The sequence below is a fragment of the Taudactylus pleione genome, unplaced genomic scaffold (assembly GCF_031769625.1).
Source record: "Taudactylus pleione unplaced genomic scaffold, aTauple2 ptg000400l, whole genome shotgun sequence".
Classification (NCBI taxonomy): domain Eukaryota; kingdom Metazoa; phylum Chordata; class Amphibia; order Anura; family Myobatrachidae; genus Taudactylus; species Taudactylus pleione.
Window position 1 is genome coordinate 7033496 of NW_028284802.1, and position 18628 is coordinate 7052123.

Sequence of the window (18628 nt, forward strand, 5' to 3'; positions counted from 1 at the left end):
CCGATTCCTCACCCTCTTCAGTGTGTACATCCTCATCCTCACAAAGTATTAACTCGACCCCACTTGAATCCACCACCACAGGTCCCTCTGTACGTTCTGGAGGCTGGTCTCTCTGGAAGAGCTGATAATTCATTTTGATGAACATCATCTTCTCCACATTCTGTGGAAGCAACCTCCTACGCCTTTCGCTGACAAGGTTCCCGGCTGCACTAAACACTCTTTCGGAGTACACACTGGAGGGGGGGCAACTCAGGTAAAATAGAGCCAGTTTGTACAGGGGCCTCCAAATTGCCTCTTTTTCCTGCCAGTACAGGTATGAACTGTCTGACATGCCTACTTGGATGCTGTCACCGATGTAATCCTCCACCATTCTGTCAATGGTGACAGTATCATATGCAGTGACAGTAGACATGTCAGAAATTGTTGCCAGGTCCTTCAGTCTGGACCAGATATCCAAACTTGGTCCTGCCTGCCCTGTATCACCGCCAGCGGGTTGCTTAGGATACCTAAGTTTTTTCCTGGCAGCCCCAGTTGCGGGAGAAAATGAAGAAGGAGCTGTTGACGTGTCACGTTCCGCTTCAGCTGACAGTGTGTTCACCAGCAGGTCTTTGCACCTCTGCAGGCTTGTGTTGGCCGGAAAGAGAGACACCACATAGGCTTTAAACCTAGGATCAAGCACGGTGGCCAAAATGTAGTGGTCTGATTTCAACAGATTGACCACCCTGGAATCCTGGCAAAGCGAATGAAGGGCTTCATCCACAAGTCCCACATGCTGAGCGGAATCGCTCCGTCTTAGCTCCTCCTTCACTTTCTCCAGCTGCTTCTGCAAAAACCTGATGAGGGGAATGACCTGACTCAAGCTGGCAGTGTCTGAACTGACTTCACGTGTGGCAAGTTCGAAGGGCTGGAGAACCTTGCACAACACGGAAATCATTCTCCACTGCACTTGAGTCAGGTGCATACCCCCTCCTTTGCCTATGTCATAGGTGGATGTATAGGCTTGTATGGCCTTTTGCTGCTCCTCCATCCTCTGAAGCATATAGAGGGTTGAGTTCCACCGCGTCACAACCTCTTGCTTCAGGTGATGGCGGGGCAGGTTCAAGAGTGTTTGCTGGCGCTCCAGTCTTCGGCACGCAGTCGCTGAATGGCGAAAGTGGCCAGAAATTTTTCGGGCCACCCAAAGCGTCTCCTGCACGCCTCTGTCACTTTTCAGAAAATTCTGCACCACCAAGTTTATTGTGTGAGCAAAACATGGGACGTGCTGGAATTTGCCCAGATGTAATGCCCGCACAATATTGGTGGCGTTGTCAGATATCACAAATCCCAAGGAGAGTCTAAGTGGGGTAAGCCACTGGGCGATGATTTCCCTCAGTTTCTCTAAGAGGTTGTCGGCGGTGTGCCTCTTACTGAAACCGGTGATACACAGCGTAGCCTGCCTTGTAACGAGCTGGCGTTTCTGAGATGCTGCTACTGGTGACGCTGCTGCTGTTGCTGCGTAAGGTGATACATCTACCCAGTGGGCTGTCACAGTCATATAGTCCTTAGTCTGCCCTGTTCCACTTGTCCACATGTCCGTGGTTAAGTGGACATTGTGTACAACTGCATTTTTCAGGACAATGAGGACACTTTTTCTGACGTTTCTGTACAGTCTCGGTATCGCCTGCCTAGTGAAGTGGAATCTAGACGGGATTTGGAACCGGGGACACACTACCTCCATCAATTGTCTAAATCCCACTGCACTAATGGCGGATACCGGATGCACGTCTAACACCTACATAGCAGTCAAGGCCTCAGTTATTCGTTTTGCTTCAGGATGACTGCTGTCGTACTTCATCCTCCTCGCTAAGGACTGTTGGAGGGTCAATTGTTTAGTAAAAGTAGTGGTGTTCCTACTTCCTCTCTGGGATGATGAACGACTCCCAGCAGCAGCAACAGCAGCAGCGGCAGCAGTAGGCGTAGCAATGCAGGATCCTCCAGAGGAATCCCGGATAGGAGAGTCAGTCATGCGAGTGACATGGCCTGCAGGACTACTTCCGATCCTGACTAAGGAGGAAATTGACGAGGAGGGAGTTGACGGTGTGGTTTGCAGGCGCTTGGATACAACAGGACAACAGGATTTAGGTGTCCCTGGACTGCTTACGGTCTTAGCCAAAGTTTCTGAACTTGACAGTAACTTTTTATGAACGCGCTGCAGGTGCCGTATAAGGGAGGATGTTCCTAGGTGGTTGACGTCCCTACCCCTACTTATTTCACCTTTACATATGGTACATATGGCAAGACAGTTGTTGTCCGGATTTGGATAGAAATATTGCCAGACCAAAGAGGTGGAATGTTTGGTCTTCTGCCCAGGCATGACCGTGATGGTCTTTTTCATCCCACGGACAACAACTGTCTCCCCCGGAGCCTGATTTAAACAAACCACATCACCATCAGAATCCTCCTCGCCAACTTCCTCCTCAGCGCCAGCTACACCAGTATCCTCATCCTGTTGTACTTCAACAGTGACATCTTCAATTTGCATATCAGCAAGTGGACTGTGGGTGCTCCTTTCAGCACTTGCAGGGGGTGTGCAAATGGTGGAAAGAGCCACCTCTTCCCGCCCAGTGCTGGGAAGGTCTGGCATCGCAACCACCACCACACTTGGACTCTCCTTGGGGATTTGTGATATCTTCTTAGAAAGCACAGTTCTTCGCTGTGCTTTTCCAGCTTAACTCTTTAGATTTTTTTAGTGGGAGGAGGGCTTCCATCGTCATGTGAAGCTGAACCACTAGTCATGAACATACTAGGGATCGACCTTAGCCATTCCTTGCCACTCCGTGTCGTAAATGGCATATTGGCAAGTTTACGTTTCTCTTCAGCTGATTTAAATGTTTTTTTCAAGGTCATTTTCCTGAACTTTGGGATTGTATGTGCCCTCTACTATGACATTGGGCATCGGCCTTGGCAGACGACGTTGATGGCATGTTATCGTCTATGTCATGACTAGTGGCAGCAGCTTCAGCACTAGGAGGAAGTGGGTCTTGATCTTTCTCTATTTTATTTTTATCGGAGAAAGTTTGGTCCTCCATTTATGTTATATCGATTTGATATATAGGTGCGGCTAAACACAGAAAATATTTTTTTATTTTTGCTGGTGAGTAGTGCACTTTGTGGGTTACACCAGCCTTTAAGAAATGAGCCAGCCGGCTCTTTACTTATGGGACACAGGCGCACGCTTGGCGCTGCTCCTTTGTTGATGCACGTGCGGCTACTGCGCACACAATTCACAAACACAGAAAATAATTTTTTTTTTGGTTTGGAGTGTACTTTGGGGGTTACAGCAACCTTTAACGGTCAAGCCAGCTGGCCCTTTACTTATGACACAGGCGCACGCTTGGCACTACTTTGTTGATGCACGTGCGGCTACTGCGCACACAATTCACAAACACAGAAAATAATTTTTTTTTTGGTTTGGACTGGAGTGTACTTTGGGGGTTACTGCACCCTTTAACGGTCAAGCCAGCTGGCCCTTTACTTATGACACAGGCGCACGCTTGGCACTACTTTGTTGATACACGTGCGGCTACTGCACACACAATTCACAAACACAGAAAACAATTTTTTTTTGGTTTGGACTGGAGTGTACTTTGGGGGTTACAGCACCCTTTAACGGTCAAGCCAGCCGGCCCTTTACTTATGACACAGGCGCACGCTTGGCACTACTTTGTTGATGCACGTGCGGCTACTGCGCACACAATTCACAAACACAGAAAATTATTATTTTTTGGGTTTGGACTGGAGTGTACTTTGGGGGTTACAGCACCCTTTAAAGGTCAAGCCAGCCGGCCCTTTACTTATGACACAGGCGCACGCTTGGCACTACTTTGTTGATGCACGTGCGGCTACTGCACACACAATTCACAAACACAGAAAATAATTTTTTTTTTGGTTTGGACTGGAGTGTACTTTGGGGGTTACAGCACCCTTTAACGGTCAAGCCAGCCGGCCCTTTACTTATGACACAGGCGCACGCTTGGCACTACTTTGTTGATGCACGTGCGGCTACTGCGCACACAATTCACAAACACAGAAAATTATTATTTTTTGGGATTGGACTGGAGTGTACTTTGGGGGTTACAGCACCCTTTAAAGGTCAAGCCAGCCGGCCCTTTACTTATGACACAGGCGCACGCTTGGCACTACTTTGTTGATGCACGTGCGGCTACTGCACACACAATTCACAAACACAGAAAATTATTTTTTTTTTGGTTTGGACTGGAGTGTACTTTGGGGGTTACAGCAACCTTTAACGGTCAAGCCAGCCAGCCCTTTACTTATGACACAGGCACACGCTTGGCACTACTTTGTTGATGCACGTGCGGCTACTGCACACACAATTCACAAACACAGAAAATAATTATTTTTTTGGTTTGGACTGGAGTGTACTTTGGGGGTTACAGCACCCTTTAACGGTCAAGCCAGCCGGCCCTTTACTTATGACACAGGCGCACGCTTGGCACTACTTTGTTGATGCACGTGCGGCTACTGCGCACACAATTCACAAACACAGAAAATAATTTTTTTTTGGGTTTGGACTGGAGTGTACTTTGGGGGTTACAGCACCCTTTAACGGTCAAGCCAGCCGGCCCTTTACTTATGACACAGGCGCACGCTTGGCACTACTTTGTTGATGCACGTGCTGCTACTGCGCACACAATTCACAAACACAGAAAATAATTTTTTTTTTGGTTTGGACTGGAGTGTACTTTGGGGGTTACAGCACCCTTTAACGGTCAAGCCAGCCGGCCCTTTACTTATGACACAGGCGCACGCTTGGCACTACTTTGTTGATGCACGTGCGGCTACTGCGCACACAATTCACAAACACAGAAAAAAATTTTTTTTTTGGTTTCGACTGGAGTGTACTTTGGGGGTTACAGCACCCTTTAACGGTCAAGCCTGCCGGCCCTTTACTTATGACACAGGCGCACACTTGGCACTACTTTGTTGATGCACGTGCGGCTACTGCGCACACAATTCACAAACAGAAAATAATTTTTTTTTTGGTTTGGACTGGAGTGTACTTTGGGGGTTACAGCACCCTTTAACGGTCAAGCCAGCCGGCCCTTTACTTATGACACAGGCGCACGCTTGGCACTACTTTGTTGATGCACGTGCGGCTACTGCGCACACAATTCACAAACACAGAAAATAATTTTTTTTTTGGTTTGGACTGGAGTGTACTTTGGGGGTTACAGCACCCTTTAACGGTCAAGCCAGCCGGCCCTTTACTTATGACACAGGCGCACGCTTGGCACTACTTTGTTGATGCACGTGCGGCTACTGCGCACACAATTCACAAACACAGAAAATAATTTTTTTTTTGGTTTGGACTGGAGTGTACTTTGGGGGTTACAGCACCCTTTAACGGTCAAGCCAGCCAGCCCTTTACTTATGACACAGGCGCACGCTTGGCACTACTTTGTTGATGCACGTGCGGCTACTGCGCACACAATTCACAAACACAGAAAATAATTTTTCTTTTTGGTTTGGACTGGAGTGTACTTTGGAGGTTACAGCACCCTTTAACGGTCAAGCCAGCCGGCCCTTTACTTATGACACAAGCGCACGCTTGGCACTACTTTGTTGATGCACGTGCGGCTACTGCGCACACAATTCACAAACACAGAAAATAATTTTTTTTTTGGTTTGGACTGGAGTGTACTTTGGGGGTTACAGCACCCTTTAACGGTCAAGCCTGCTGGCCCTTTACTTATGACACAGGCGCACGCTTGGCACTACTTTGTTGATGCACGTGCGGCTACTGCGCACACAATTCACAAACACAGAAAATAATTTTTTTTTTGGTTTGGACTGGAGTGTACTTTGGGGGTTACAGCACCCTTTAACGGTCAAGCCAGCCAGCCCTTTACTTATGACACAGGCGCACGCTTGGCACTACTTTGTTGATGCACGTGCGGCTACTGCGCACACAATTCACAAACACAGAAAATAATTTTTTTTTTGGTTTGGACTGGAGTGTACTTTGGGGGTTACAGCACCCTTTAACGGTCAAGCCAGCCGGCCCTTTACTTATGACACAGGTGCACGCTTGGCACTACTTTGTTGATGCACGTGCGGCTACTGCGCACACAATTCACAAACACAGAAAATAATTTTTTTTTGGGTTTGGACTGGAGTGTACTTTCGGGGGTTACAGCACCCTTTAACGGTCAAGCCAGCCGGCCCTTTACTTATGACACAGGCGCACGCTTGGCACTACTTTGTTGATACACGTGCGGCTACAGCACACACAATTCACAAACACAGAAAATAATTTTTTTTTGGTTTGGACTGGAGTGTACTTTGGGGGTTACAGCACCCTTTAACGGTCAAGCCAGCCGGCCCTTTACTTATGACACAGGCGCACGCTTGGCACTACTTTGTTGATGCACGTGCGGCTACTGCGCACACAATTCACAAACACAGAAAATAATTTTTTTGGGGGTTTGGACTGGAGTGTACTTTGGGGGTTACAGCACCCTTTAAAGGTCAAGCCACCCGGCCCTTTACTTATGACACAGGCGCACGCTTGGCACTACTTTGTTGATGCACGTGCGGCTACTGCACACACAATTCACAAACACAGAAAATAATTTTTTTTTGGGTTTGGACTGGAGTGTACTTTGGGGGTTACAGCACCCTTTAACGGTCAAGCCAGCCAGCCCTTTACTTATGACACAGGCGCACGCTTGGCACTACTTTGTTGATGCACGTGCGGCTACTGCGCACACAATTCACAAACACAGAAAATAATTTTTCTTTTTGGTTTGGACTGGAGTGTACTTTGGGGGTTACAGCACCCTTTAACGGTCAAGCCAGCCGGCCCTTTACTTATGACACAAGCGCACGCTTGGCACTACTTTGTTGATGCACGTGCGGCTACTGCGCACACAATTCACAAACACGGAAAATAATATTTTTTTTGGTTTGGACTGGAGTGTACTTTGGGGGTTACAGCACCCTTTAACGGTCAAGCCAGCCGGCCCTTTACTTATGACACAGGCGCACGCTTGGCACTACTTTGTTGATGCACGTGCGGCTACTGCGCACACAATTCACAAACACAGAAAATAATTTTTTTTTTGGTTTGGACTGGAGTGTACTTTGGGGGTTACAGCACCCTTTAACGGTCAAGCCAGCCGGCCCTTTACTTATGACACAGGCGCACGCTTGGCACTACTTTGTTGATGCATGTGCGGCTACTGCGCACACAATTCACAAACACAGAAAATATTTTTTTTTTTCGTTTGGACTGGAGTGTACTTTGGGGGTTACCGCACCCTTTAACGGTCAAGCCAGCCGGCCCTTTACTTATGACACAGGTGCACGCTTGGCACTACTTTGTTGATGCACGTGCGGCTACTGCGCACACAATTCACAAACACAGAAAATAATTTTTTGGGGGGTTTGGACTGGAGTGTACTTTGGGGGTTACAGCACCCTTTAACGGTCAAGCAAGCCGGCCCTTTACTTATGACACAGGCGCACGCTTGGCACTACTTTGTTGATGCACGTGCGGCTACTGCGCACACAATTCACAAACACAGAAAATATTTTTTTTTTTGGTTTGGACTGGAGTGTACTTTGGGGGTTACAGCACCCTTTAACGGTCAAGCCAGCTGGCCCTTTACTTATGACACAGGCGCACGCTTGGCACTACTTTGTTGATGCATGTGCGGCTACTGCGCACACAATTCACAAACACAGAAAATAATTTTTTTTTTGGTTTGGACTGGAGTGTACTTTGGGGGTTACAGCACCCTTTAACGGTCAAGCCAGCCGGCCCTTTACTTATGACACAGGCGCACGCTTGGCACTACTTTGTTGATGCACGTGCGGCTACTGCGCACACAATTCACAAACACAGAAAATAATTTTTTTTTTGGTTTGGACTGGAGTGTACTTTGGGGGTTACAGCACCCTTTAACGGTCAAGCCAGCCAGCCCTTTACTTATGACACAGGCGCACGCTTGGCACTACTTTGTTGATGCACGTGCGGCTACTGCGCACACAATTCACAAACACAGAAAATAATTTTTCTTTTTGGTTTGGACTGGAGTGTACTTTGGAGGTTACAGCACCCTTTAATGGTCAAGCCAGCCGGCCCTTTACTTATGACACAAGCGCACGCTTGGCACTACTTTGTTGATGCACGTGCGGCTACTGCGCACACAACTCACAAACACAGAAAATAATTTTTTTTTTGGTTTGGACTGGAGTGTACTTTGGGGGTTACAGCACCCTTTAACGGTCAAGCCTGCCGGCCCTTTACTTATGACACAGGCGCACGCTTGGCACTACTTTGTTGATGCACGTGCGGCTACTGCGCACACAATTCACAAACACAGAAAATAATTTTTTTTTTGGTTTGGACTGGAGTGTACTTTGGGGGTTACAGCACCCTTTAATGGTCAAGCCAGCCAGCCCTTTACTTATGACACAGGCGCACGCTTGGCACTACTTTGTTGATGCACGTGCGGCTACTGCGCACACAATTCACAAACACAGAAAATAATTTTTTTTTTGGTTTGGACTGGAGTGTACTTTGGGGGTTACAGCACCCTTTAACGGTCAAGCCAGCCGGCCCTTTACTTATGACACAGGTGCACGCTTGGCACTACTTTGTTGATGCACGTGCGGCTACTGCGCACACAATACACAAACACAGAAAATAATTTTTTTTGGGGTTTGGACTGGATTGTACTTTGGGGGTTACAGCACCCTTTAACGGTCAAGCCAGCCGGCCCTTTACTTATGACACAGGCGCACGCTTGGCACTACTTTGTTGATACACGTGCGGCTACTGCACACACAATTCACAAACACAGAAAATAATTTTTTTTTGGTTTGGACTGGAGTGTACTTTGGGGGTTACAGCACCCTTTAACGGTCAAGCCAGCCGGCCCTTTACTTATGACACAGGCGCACGCTTGGCACTACTTTGTTGATGCACGTGCGGCTACTGCGCACACAATTCACAAACACAGAAAATAATTTTTTTTGGGGTTTGGACTGGAGTGTACTTTGGGGGTTACAGCAACCTTTAAAGGTCAAGCCACCCGGCCCTTTACTTATGACACAGGCGCACGCTTGGCACTACTTTGTTGATGCACGTGCGGCTACTGCGCACACAATTCACAAACACAGAAAATAATTTTTTTTTTGGTTTGGACTGGAGTGTACTTTGGGGGTTACAGCACCCTTTAACGGTCAAGCCAGCCGGCCCTTTACTTATGACACAGGCGCACACTTGGCACTACTTTGTTGATGCATGTGCGGCTACTGCGCACACAATTCACAAACACAGAAAATAATTTTTTTTTTCGTTTGGACTGGAGTGTACTTTGGGGGTTACAGCACCCTTTAACGGTCAAGCCAGCCGGCCCTTTACTTATGACACAGGTGCACGCTTGGCACTACTTTGTTGATGCACGTGCGGCTACTGCGCACACAATTCACAAACACAGAAAATAATTTTTTTTGGGGGTTTGGACTGGAGTGTACTTTGGGGGTTTACAGCACCCTTTAACGGTTAAGCCAGCCGGCCCTTTACTTATGACACAGGCGCACGCTTGGCACTACTTTGTTGATGCACGTGCGGCTACTGCGCACACAATTCACAAACACAGAAAATATTTTTTTTTTTGGTTTGGACTGGAGTGTACTTTGGGGGTTACAGCACCCTTTAACGGTCAAGCCAGCCGGCCCTTTACTTATGACACAGGCGCACACTTGGCACTACTTTGTTGATGCATGTGCGGCTACTGCGCACACAATTCACACACACAGAAAATAATTTTTTTTTTGGTTTGGACTGGAGTGTACTTTGGGGGTTACAGCACCCTTTAACGGTCAAGCCAGCCGGCCCTTTACTTATGACACAGGCGCACGCTTGGCACTACTTTGTTGATGCACGTGCGGCTACTGCGCACACAATTCACAAACACAGAAAATTATTTTTCTTTTTGGTTTGGACTGGAGTGTACTTTGGGGGTTACAGCACCCTTTATCGGTCAAGCCAGCTGGCCCTTTACTTATGACACAATCGCACGCTTGGCTTTACTTTGTTGATGCACGTGTGACTACTGCGCACACAATTCACAAACACAGAAAATAATTTTTTTTTTGGTTTGGACTGGAGTGTACTTTGGGGGTTACAGCACCCTTTAACGGTCAAGCCAGCCGGCCCTTTACTTATGACACAGGCGCACGCTTGGCACTACTTTGTTGATGCACGTGCGGCTACTGCACACACAATTCACAAACACAGAAAATAATTTTTTTTTTGGTTTGGACTGGAGTGTACTTTGGGGGTTACAGCACCCTTTAACGGTCAAGCCAGCCGGCCCTTTACTTATGACACAGGCGCACGCTTGGCACTACTTTGTTGATGCACGTGCGGCTACTGCGCACACAATTCACAAACACAGAAAATAATTTTTTTTTGGTTTGGACTGGAGTGTACTTTGGGGGTTACAGCACCCTTTAATGGTCAAGCCAGCCGGCCCTTTACTTATGACACAGGCGCACGCTTGGCACTACTTTGTTGATGCACGTGCGGCTACTGGGCACACAATTCAGAAACACAGAAAATAATTTTTTTTTTGGTTTGGACTGGAGTGTACTTTGGGGGTTACAGCACCCTGTAACGGTCAAGCCAGCCGGCCCTTTACTTATGACACAGGCGCACGCTTGGCACTACTTTGTTGATGCACGTGCGGCTACTGCGCACACAATTCACAAACACAGAAAATAATTTTTTTTGGGGTTTGGACTGGAGTGTACTTTGGGGGTTACAGCACCCTTTAACGGTCAAGCCAGCCGGCCCTTTACTTATGACACAGGTGCACGCTTGGTACTACTTTGTTGATGCACGTGCGGCTACTGCGCACACAGTTCACAAACACAGAAAATAATTTTTTATTTTGGTTTGGACTGGAGTGTACTTTGGGGGTTACAGCACCCTTCAACGGTCGATGCCAGCCGGCCCTTTACTTATGACACAGGCACACGCTTGGCACTACTTTGTTGATGCACATGCGGCTACTGCGCACACAATTCACAAACACATTAAATAATTTTTTTTTTGGTTTGGACTGGAGTGTACTTTGGGGGTTACAGCACCCTTTAACGGTCAAGCCAGCCGGCCCTTTACTTATGACACAGGCGCACGCTTGGCACTACTTTGTAGATGCACGTGCGGCTACTGCGCACACAATTCACAAACACAGAAAATAATTTTTTTTTGGTTTGGACTGGAGTGTACTTTGGGGGTTACAGCACCCTTTAACAGTCAAGGCAGCCGGCCCTTTACTTATGACACAGGCGCACGCTTGGCACTACTTTGTTGATGCACGTGCGGCTACTGCGCACACAATTCACAAACACAGAAAATAATTTTTTTTTTGGTTTGGACTGGAGTGTACTTTGGGGGTTACAGCACCCTTTAACGGTCAAGCCAGCCGGCCCTTTACTTATGACACAGGCGCACGCTTGGCACTACTTTGTTGATGCACGTGCGGCTACTGCGCACACAATTCACAAACACAGAAAATTATTTTTTTTTTGGTTTGGACTGGAGTGTACTTTGGGGGTTACAGCACCCTTTAACGGTCAAGCCAGCCAGCCCTTTACTTATGACACAGGCGCACGCTTGGCACTCCTTTGTTGATGCACGTGCGGCTACTGCGCACACAATTCACAAACACAGAAAATTATTTTTTTCGGGGTTTGGACTGGAGTGTACTTTGGGGGTTACAGCACCCTTTAACGGTCAAGCCAGCCGGCCCTTTACTTATGACACAGGCGCACCCTTGGCACTACTTTGTTGATGCACGTGCGGCTACTGCGCACACAATTCACAAACACAGAAAATAATTTTTTTTTGGTTTGGACTGGAGTGTACTTTGGGGGTTACAGCACCCTTTAACGGTCAAGCCAGCCAGCCCTTTACTTATGACACAGGCGCACGCTTGGCACTCCTTTGTTGATGCACGTGCGGCTACTGCGCACACAATTCACAAACACAGAAAATAATTTTTTTTTTGTTTGGACTGGAGTGTACTTTGGGGGTTACAGCACCCTTTAACGGTCAAGGCAGCCGGCCCTTTACTTATGACACAGGCGCACGCTTGGCACTACTTTGTTGATGCACGTGCGGCTACTGCGCACACAATTCACAAACACAGAAAATTATTTTTTTTTTGGTTTGGACTGGAGTGTACTTTGGGGGTTACAGCACCCTTTAACGGTAAAGCCAGCCGGCCCTTTACTTATGACACAGGCGCACGCTTGGCACTACTTTGTTGATGCACGTGCGGCTAATGCGCACACAATTCACAAACAGAAAATAATTTTTTTTTTGGTTTGGACTGGAGTGTACTTTGGGGGTTACAGCACCCTTTAACGGTCAAGCCAGCCGGCCCTTTACTTATGACACAGGCGCACGCTTGGCACTACTTTGTTGATGCACGTGCGGCTTCTGCGCACACAATTCACAAACACAGAAAATAATTTTTTTTTTGGTTTGGACTGGAGTGTACTTTGGGGGTTACAGCACCCTTTAACGGTCAAGCCAGCCGGCCCTTTACTTATGACACAGGCGCACGCTTGGCACTACTTTGTTGATGCACGTGCGGCTACTGCGCACACAATTCACAAACACAGAAAATAATTTTTTTTTTGGTTTGGACTGGAGTGTACTTTGGGGGTTACAGCACCCTTTAACGGTCAAGCCAGCCGGCCCTTTACTTATGACACAGGTGCACGCTTGGCACTACTTTGTTGATGCATGTGCGGCTACTGCGCACACAATTCACAAACACAGAAAATAATTTTTTTTTTGGTTTGGACTGGAGTGTACTTTGGGGGTTACAGCACCCTTTAACGGTCAAGCCAGCCGGCCCTTTACTTATGACACAGGCGCACGCTTGGCACTACTTTGTTGATGCACGTGCGCCTACTGCGCACACAATTCACAAACACAGAAAATTATTTTTCTTTTTGGTTTGGACTGGAGTGTACTTTGGGGGTTACAGCACCCTTTATCGGTCAAGCCAGCTGGCCCTTTACTTATGACACAATCGCACGCTTGGCTTTACTTTGTTGATGCACGTGTGGCTACTGCGCACACAATTCACAAACACAGAAAATAATTTTTTTTTTGGTTTGGACTGGAGTGTACTTTGGGGGTTACAGCACCCTTTAACGGTCAAGCCAGCCGGCCCTTTACTTATGACACAGGCGCACGCTTGGCACTACTTTGTTGATGCACGTGCGGCTACTGCGCACAAAATTCACAAACACAGAAAATAATTTTTTTTTTGGTTTGGACTGGAGTGTACTTTGGGGGTTACAGCACCCTTTAACGGTCAAGCCAGCCGGCCCTTTACTTATGACACAGGCGCACGCTTGGCACTACTTTGTTGATGCACGTGCGGCTACTGCGCACAAAATTCACAAACACAGAAAATAATTTTTTTTTTGGTTTGGACTGGAGTGTACTTTGGGGGTTACAGCACCCTTTAACGGTCAAGCCAGCCGGCCCTTTACTTATGACACAGGCGCACGCTTGGCACTACTTTGTTGATGCACGTGCGGCTACTGCGCACACAATTCACAAACACAGAAAATAATTTTTTTTTGGTTTGGACTGGAGTGTACTTTGGGGGTTACAGCACCCTTTAATGGTCAAGCCAGCCGGCCCTTTACTTATGACACAGGCGCACGCTTGGCACTACTTTGTTGATGCACGTGCGGCTACTGGGCACACAATTCACAAACACAAAAAATATTTTTTTTTTTGGTTTGGACTGGAGTGTACTTTGGGGGTTACAGCACCCTGTAACGGTTAAGCCAGCCGGCCCTTTACTTATGACACAGGCGCACGCTTGGCACTACTTTGTTGATGCACGTGCGGCTACTGCGCACACAATTCACAAACAGAGAAAATAATTTTTTTTGGGGTTTGGACTGGAGTGTACTTTGGGGGTTACAGCACCCTTTAACGGTCAAGCCAGCCGGCCCTTTACTTATGACACAGGCGCATGCTTGGCACTACTTTGTTGATGCACGTGCGGCTACTGCGCACACAGTTCACAAACACAGAAAATAATTTTTTGTTTTGGTTTGGACTGGAGTGTACTTTGGGGGTTACAGCACCCTTTAACGGTCGATGCCAGCTGGCCCTTTACTTATGACACAGGCACACGCTTGGCACTACTTTGTTGATGCACGTGCGGCTACTGCGCACACAGTTCACAAACACAGAAAATATTTTTTTTTTTGGGTTTGGACTGGAGTGTACTTTGGGGGTTACAGCACCCTTTAACGGTCAAGCCAGCCGGCCCTTTACTTATGACACAGGCGCACGCTTGGCACTACTTTGTAGATGCACGTGCGGCTACTGCGCACACAATTCACAAACACAGAAAATAATTTTTTTTTTGGTTTGGACTGGAGTGTACTTTGGGGGTTACAGCACCCTTTAACAGTCAAGCCAGCCGGCCCTTTACTTATGACACAGGCGCACGCTTGGCACTACTTTGTTGATGCACGTGCGGCTACTGCGCACACAATTCACAAACACAGAAAATTATTTTTTTTTTGGTTTGGACTGGAGTGTACTTTGGGGGTTACAGCACCCTTTAACGGTCAAGCCAGCCGGCCCTTTACTTATGACACAGGCGCACGCTTGGCACTACTTTGTTGATGCACGTGCGGCTACTGCGCACACAATTCACAAACACAGAAAATTATTTTTTTTTTGGTTTGGACTGGAGTGTACTTTGGGGGTTACAGCACCCTTTAACGGTCAAGCCAGCCAGCCCTTTACTTATGACACAGGCGCACGCTTGGCACTCCTTTGTTGATGCACATGCGGCTACTGCGCACACAATTCACAAACACAGAAAATTATTTTTTTCGGGGTTTGGACTGGAGTGTACTTTGGGGGTTACAGCACCCTTTAACCGTGAAGCCAGCCGGCCCTTTACTTATGACACAGGCGCACCCTTGGCACTACTTTGTTGATGCACGTGCGGCTACTGCGCACACAACTCACAAACACAGAAAATAATTTTTTTTTTGGTTTGGACTGGAGTGTACTTTGGGGGTTACAGCACCCTTTAACGGTCAAGCCTGCCGGCCCTTTACTTATGACACAGGCGCACGCTTGGCACTACTTTGTTGATGCACGTGCGGCTACTGCGCACACAATTCACAAACACAGAAAATAATTTTTTTTTTGGTTTGGACTGGAGTGTACTTTGGGGGTTACAGCACCCTTTAATGGTCAAGCCAGCCAGCCCTTTACTTATGACACAGACGCACGCTTGGCACTACTTTGTTGATGCACGTGCGGCTACTGCGCACACAATTCACAAACACAGAAAATAATTTTTTTTTTGGTTTGGACTGGAGTGTACTTTGGGGGTTACAGCACCCTTTAACGGTCAAGCCAGCCGGCCCTTTACTTATGACACAGGTGCACGCTTGGCACTACTTTGTTGATGCACGTGCGGCTACTGCGCACACAATACACAAACACAGAAAATAATTTTTTTGGGGGTTTGGACTGGATTGTACTTTGGGGGTTACAGCACCCTTTAACGGTCAAGCCAGCCGGCCCTTTACTTATGACACAGGCGCACGCTTGGCACTACTTTGTTGATACACGTGCGGCTACTGCACACACAATTCACAAACACAGAAAATAATTTTTTTTTGGTTTGGACTGGAGTGTACTTTGGGGGTTACAGCACCCTTTAACGGTCAAGCCAGCCGGCCCTTTACTTATGACACAGGCGCACGCTTGGCACTACTTTGTTGATGCACGTGCGGCTACTGCGCACACAATTCACAAACACAGAAAATAATTTTTTTTGGGGTTTGGACTGGAGTGTACTTTGGGGGTTACAGCAACCTTTAAAGGTCAAGCCACCCGGCCCTTTACTTATGACACAGGCGCACGCTTGGCACTACTTTGTTGATGCACGTGCGGCTACTGCGCACACAATTCACAAACACAGAAAATAATTTTTTTTTTGGTTTGGACTGGAGTGTACTTTGGGGGTTACAGCACCCTTTAACGGTCAAGCCAGCCGGCCCTTTACTTATGACACAGGTGCACGCTTGGCACTACTTTGTTGATGCACGTGCGGCTACTGCGCACACAATACACAAACACAGAAAATAATTTTTTTTGGGGTTTGGACTGGATTGTACTTTGGGGGTTACAGCACCCTTTAACGGTCAAGCCAGCCGGCCCTTTACTTATGACACAGGCGCACGCTTGGCACTACTTTGTTGATACACGTGCGGCTACTGCACACACAATTCACAAACACAGAAAATAATTTTTTTTTGGTTTGGACTGGAGTGTACTTTGGGGGATACAGCACCCTTTAACGGTCAAGCCAGCCGGCCCTTTACTTATGACACAGGCGCACGCTTGGCACTACTTTGTTGATGCACGTGCGGCTACTGCGCACACAATTCACAAACACAGAAAATAATTTTTTTGGGGGTTTGGACTGGAGTGTACTTTGGGGGTTACAGCAACCTTTAAAGGTCAAGCCACCCGGCCCTTTACTTATGACACAGGCGCACGCTTGGCACTACTTTGTTGATGCACGTGCGGCTACTGCGCACACAATTCACAAACACAGAAATTTTTTTTTTTTTTGGTTTGGACTGGAGTGTATTTTGGGGGTTACAGCACCCTTTAACGGTCAAGCCAGCCGGCCCTTTACTTATGACACAGGCGCACGCTTGGCACTACTTTGTTGATGCATGTGCGGCTACTGCGCACACAATTCACAAACACAGAAAATAATTTTTTTTTTCGTTTGGACTGGAGTGTACTTTGGGGGTTACAGCACCCTTTAACGGTCAAGCCAGCCGGCCCTTTACTTATGACACAGGTGCACGCTTGGCACTACTTTGTTGATGCACGTGCGGCTACTGCGCACACAATTCACAAACACAGAAAATAATTTTTTTGGGGGTTTGGACTGGAGTGTACTTTGGGGGTTACAGCACCCTTTAACGGTTAAGCCAGCCGGCCCTTTACTTATGACACAGGCGCACGCTTGGCACTACTTTGTTGATGCACGTGCGGCTACTGCGCACACAATTCACAAACACAGAAAATAATTTTTTTTTTGGTTTGGACTGGAGTGTACTTTGGGGGTTACAGCACCCTTTAACGGTCAAGCCAGCCGGCCCTTTACTTATGACACAGGCGCACGCTTGGCACTACTTTGTTGATGCATGTGCGGCTACTGCGCACACAATTCACAAACACAGAAAATAATTTTTTTTTTGGTTTGGACTGGAGTGTACTTTGGGGGTTACAGCACCCTTTAACGGTCAAGCCAGCCGGCCCTTTACTTATGACACAGGCGCACGCTTGGCACTACTTTGTTGATGCACGTGCGGCTACTGCGCACACAATTCACAAACACAGAAAATTATTTTTCTTTTTGGTTTGGACTGGAGTGTACTTTGGGGGTTACAGCACCCTTTATCGGTCAAGCCAGCTGGCCCTTTATTTATGACACAATCGCACGCTTGGCTTTACTTTGTTGATGCACGTGTGGCTACTGCGCACACAATTCACAAACACAGAAAATAATTTTTTTTTTGGTTTGGACTGGAGTGTACTTTGGGGGTTACAGCACCCTTTAACGGTCAAGCCAGCCGGCCCTTTACTTATGACACAGGTGCACGCTTGGCACTACTTTGTTGATGCACGTGCGGCTACTGCGCACACAATACACAAACACAGAAAATAATTTTTTTTGGGGTTTGGACTGGATTGTACTTTGGGGGTTACAGCACCCTTTAACGGTCAAGCCAGCCGGCCCTTTACTTATGACACAGGCGCACGCTTGGCACTACTTTGTTGATACACGTGCGGCTACTGCGCACACAATTCACAAACACAGAAAATAATTTTTTTTTGGTTTGGACTGGAGTGTACTTTGGGGGTTACAGCACCCTTTAACGGTCAAGCCAGCCGGCCCTTTACTTATGACACAGGCGCACGCTTGGCACTACTTTGTTGATGCACGTGCGGCTACTGCGCACACAATTCACAAACACAGAAAATAATTTTTTTTGGGGTTTGGACTGGAGTGTACTTTGGGGGTTACAGCAACCTTTAAAGGTCAAGCCACCCGGCCCTTTACTTATGACACAGGCGCACGCTTGGCACTACTTTGTTGATGCACGTGCGGCTACTGCGCACACAATTCACAAACACAGAAAATAATTTTTTTTTTGGTTTGGACTGGAGTGTGCTTTGGGGGTTACAGCACCCTTTAACGGTCAAGCCAGCCGGCCCTTTACTTATGACACAGGCGCACGCTTGGCACTACTTTGTTGATGCATGTGCGGCTACTGCGCACACAATTCACAAACACAGAAAATAATTTTTTTTTTCGTTTGGACTGGAGTGTACTTTGGGGGTTACAGCACCCTTTAACGGTCAAGCCAGCCGGCCCTTTACTTATGACACAGGTGCACGCTTGGCACTACTTTGTTGATGCACGTGCGGCTACTGCGCACACAATTCACAAACACA